General features: G+C 36.0%; 1 long non-coding RNA gene across 1 annotated transcript; it reads right to left on the bottom strand.

Moving 5' to 3' along the window:
* Window positions 1-261: 261 nt before the first annotated feature.
* LOC111563636 (uncharacterized) lies at window positions 262-1,563 on the bottom strand. The gene is made up of 3 exons (XR_002745698.3): window positions 1,326-1,563; window positions 516-624; window positions 262-359 (listed from the first exon to the last, which is right to left on the bottom strand). It is a non-coding gene; the product is annotated as an uncharacterized LOC111563636 (long non-coding RNA).
* Window positions 1,564-4,964: the final 3,401 nt, after the last annotated feature.

Below are 4,964 nucleotides of genomic sequence, written 5' to 3' on the forward strand. Positions count from 1 at the left end.
TATATACCTTTGTCCCTGTCCTCTATGGAAATCCAGTACAATTGTGTCCCACCAGTGGCGTGATCCCGGATATCCAGGCAACAGCTGACCTCTGCCTCGCAATTAACCTTAAGACCATCTGTAAAGATGAACATAGATATTATCATCAACTTATTGCGTTTAACTGTTATGTAATGGATGAAAACATAGTCGAAGCTAAGTAACTAAGCTAACGCTAACATGTTCAGTGTTAAGAGTCAAAACATCTCTGACAATTACTTGCCTTCCCCGTTGGCTGTGACTGCGATGAAGGCAGATTGTTAATCACAGCAGAGCTAATCTGAAGAGCAGATCCACAGTAGCATCCCGCTTAGTTTTTCCTGCATAAAAGCACCCAAAAAGGTATTAGTTGTTAGTAATTACTTTCTATATTCATAAACACAGTTAAAGTAAATGTTCTGTTTTGGGATTTTAGGATGGGCTGAAAGTTAACATATTGATCATGTTGTTGTCCACACAGTCTAAACAGATCTTACTTGATTTGGTCTGTTGAGAGGAGGACGGCATGGATGAGCTGCAGGATGGGACCAGTGAGCTGCAGAGTAACTGTCCTGGTAGCTGGACCTCATCCTCCAAGGCCGACAACTAAATACATGAATAAGAAATGTTGATGATAGCATCTGTAATTTAAAACCATTTTCTCCATTAACTGATTAATTATTGCTTTGTCCATACGATGTTAGAAAGTGTTACAAAAATACCTGTAATAATTTCCAACAGTGCTAAATGTCTTGCTTTGAGGCACAACTGAAAACCACCCAAAAAAATCTGAGTAAAGGAAATCAATGCTTTGAATTTCCACATCTGCAAAGTTGAAACCTCAAGAACAATCAGCATTTTACCTTGAAATGATACAAATAGCTGCACATTACCAGTACTCTTTACTTCATTGTGGTAAATTGATCAGTTGAATTAGTTTTAGACTTACATTAATGATAATGTTAGCAAACAGTTCATTGATTCTTCAAGAGAAATTTCAATGATTACCATATAGTTCAGTAATATAATTAATGGGCCGTTGTGTAACAACGTGGGAGGTTTTGAATACAGGTCTTGTTAGGAAATACTGCTGCTCCTTTTCTCAGGTTTTATAAGGAATTGTTTCATAATTGTTAGCTTAGCGGCGGCTAACTGGTTAGCAAACAACAGTTCAACGCCAACCTCTGATCACTGATGCTGTGTCCTACCACGTTAGCTGGTGTAGTGTTCATAATATTAATGTGGGACTACTGTAGCTGTGTATTCATAGCGGGCTAACAGCAGGGTGTTGGAGAAATAAAACTTACCAGGATCAGGATCGCTGGTCTGCATGGCAGAGTCCTCATGCATCGCACTGCTTGAATGTCTTTGTATTTTAGGCTGATTACAAAATAAAACTCAATAAAACTCTCGTACGGGTGGGTGTCCTCCATTGTCGTTTCGCCATACCGACATGTCCCTTCCGGGGCTCGGTAGGAAAAAAACTCTGAATATATTGAATGAAACTCTGAATATATTGAATGAAACTCTGAATATATGGAATGAAAGTCTGAATATATGGAATGAAAATCCGAATATATTGAATGAAACTCTGAATATATTGAATGAAACTCGGAATATATGGAATGAAAATCCGAATATATTGAATGAAAATCCGAATATATTGAATGAAACTCTGAATATATGGAATGAAACTCTGAATATATTGAATGAAACTCTGAATATATGGAATGAAAATCTGAATATATGGAATGAAACTCAGAATATATGGAATGAAACTGAATATATTGAATGAAACTCTGAATATATGGAATGAAACTGAATATATTGAATGAAACTCTGAATATACGGAATGAAACTCTGAATATATGGAATGAAACTCTGAATATATTGAATGAAACTCTGAATATATTGAAAGAAACTCTGAATATATGGAATGAAACTCTGAATATATTGAATGAAACTGAATATATTGAATGAAACTCTGAATATATGGAATGAAACTCTGAATATATTGAATGAAACTCTGAATATATGGAATGAAAGTCTGAACACTTTCATTCAATATATTCCGACTTTCATTCAATATATTCAAACTTTCATTCCATATATTCAGAATTCTAGATTTTATATATATATATATATAATTTCCTAAACGGCATGCCATATATATATATATATATATATATATATATATATATATATATATATATATTACAGCAAACGGCTGAAAGTATTACAGCACTTAGGGGTTCCTCAACAGAGTCCCAGTCCATAGGGGACAGGGACAAAGTATATATATATATATATATATATATATATATATATATACCTTTGTCCCTGTCCTCTATGGACTGGGACTCTGTTGAGGAACCCCTAAGTGTTGTAATACTTTCAGCTGTTTTTAGACTGACCCCTTTGAGCATTTGCAACAATGTTTGGCTGGTAATATTTAACATCCATTTTTAAAAACAATGTTTTCAAATATTACAGCCAGCCTTGCAGCCTTGCTGGTCGGTTATGCCTTTGGTAGAGTTAGTTTCAGTGACTAATGACCAACTGGATATCCTTTATATATTCCTTTCTTTTCTCTTCTTGTGTAAAATAGCATACAGTAAGTGCTTCTTTTTCTCATAAAGTGGTGTTGTCATTTCGCATTGCACTTCCCTCAAGTGTGGAAACTTGCACAACTTTCACTGACCACAGAAGACATTATCAAGTATTTTCAAGGCAGAGTAGAGCTCCCTGTAATGAGCAGTCCAGAGTGGGCCTTTAGAGTATGGTCACATGACACTTTCAGACATCAGACATGGAACATTGCTGGCTTCATCAGTCCATTGATCTGTTTAAGTGACAGCATTCTACTCATTCAAATAGAGGCCATGTTCAGTTAATGTTCCTCACAGCTGCATTCAGACCTCAACAGTGCTGGAGAGAGCTGCTGGATAAACCAATATTTATCTCTAACACAAGACTAGAAACACACCAAGCGAAAAATTGTGCAGAATAATGCAATAACAGATTACATTGAAATCAGTAGCAGCTGATTAAAGTGTCCAAACAACTAACAACTCAGTTCATATATAATTTTCTTAAACAGTAAAACTGAAAGTTCCGGAGTCAACCTGAGGACAGCTGTGATGAAACAAAATTTAAAACTGCAGCTGATAAACTGTGACTCTGTGTGACAGCTCACCTGTCTGAGATACAGAAAAGTCCACAGTGTGACCTGCTGTTAGATTCTGATCTGCCCTTTCTCCATGTCTGGGTAATTTTATTATTACCTACTTAATGAAGTTCCTGCTCTTGCTCTTTGTGTAAATGCTTGCAGCTCTCTCTCTCTGTGTGTCTTTGGAGACACCCATGGATTCAACACTGTATGATGCTGCAGGTTTGTAATAAACTACAGGTGACCTATACAGCGTGACCTACCGTCAACTGGTCCAGACTGATCTGTTCTCAGCGATAATGTGTAATTTTAAGAATTTGCCGTTGTCTGATGCTGCAGGTATTAAACAAACTCAGATTCAATAGTTCCAAATAGCTGAATGAAATAAACTTCAGCTCCCCTTAGCATTTTGTCAGGAAAAACATTTGGATTACATTCATTATTGGCGAGTATCATTATTCTTTAAGTTGTGTCTGTTTTTATCGCATTAAGGTTTTATTATATATTTTATATTCCGGACACTTCATTTTGTCACCTAGTAGATTTGAAATTTTAGAGCAAAGTGTGTGAAACAGTAATGTTGCGATTTTGGCACACAAACTGTGTTTTAAATGTTGTATTTCTAGACCACATAATAGTTGCTGCTGACCTTTGAAATGGTTCAATGTACAGAATAAGTACTATTGATTTTGTCCATCACCATTGCAGAGTAACAAAAATGTGGCTTCATGACTAATGTGGACAAGAGGAATGGTTGCACCAAACTATTTCGTAATGTCAAATTTGGCTATAAGTGACTGATTGATTTCTTTATTTTCGTCATGCACACAAACGTGCCAAACCCTTATGGATTTACAAGACACCAATATACTAGCATTGCAGCAATACATACAAAACACACATTATTCTGCTGCTCAGTTCTCAAACAAAATGCGTTGCCTTTTAACCCAGGCCTGGCAAAGAAATTTAGAAAAAAGAAAAAAGGTTCCCCTTCTGAAACATAAGTGAAATTTTTCATGGCCATCCAACTAAAAGAAATCAAAATTAACAGAGGACATCTTACTGAAAAGTCCCTCCCTTATATCTTCATATACAGGACAGTAAAACACACACGCACACATCATCATCATCAAACACAAAATGGACAACCACAAGTGCAAAAACAAAGCAGATTTGTTTGAATTAGTGCAACAGGAATGGACTGCTGTGACAGCAGAACAATGTCAGAAGCTGGTGGAGAGCATGCCAAGACGCAAGGCTGCAGTCATCAAAAACAATGGTTGTGCAATCAAGTACTAACTCCTGTGTGTATCATGTGACTAAAACAGACGGAAAAGAAAACATGGAATGCCCAAAAGTACTGTTTTTGATTACAATGCCATAGCTATTGATGTAAGACCTTCAGTGATTTTGGATATTTTCAAGAAAACGATGGAAAATGGCTAGATATCAGCTCTTTAATGAAACTCTTTTGAGCTATATTTGTTGTTATCATTATATTTGTCCAAACAAATGTACCTTTAGTTGTACCAGGCATTAAAATGAACAAGAAATTGAAAAAAACAAGGGTTCTGTTTCTGATTTTTGACTCATTGGATGTGATATAAAGAACTTGACTCTACGATAATCAATAATTGCATCGTGTTATCTTGTATTTATCATTTCAATATTAGAGGATTTCATTTTAATCGTTACCTCCTCTCCACACCAGGTGGTGGAGGTATAAACCACTACATTGTTTACTAACGCTCATAAGACGGCGTGAAGAAGACGAGAG

Source organism: Amphiprion ocellaris, chromosome 16 (assembly GCF_022539595.1).
Source record: "Amphiprion ocellaris isolate individual 3 ecotype Okinawa chromosome 16, ASM2253959v1, whole genome shotgun sequence".
Lineage (NCBI taxonomy): Eukaryota > Metazoa > Chordata > Actinopteri > Pomacentridae > Amphiprion > Amphiprion ocellaris.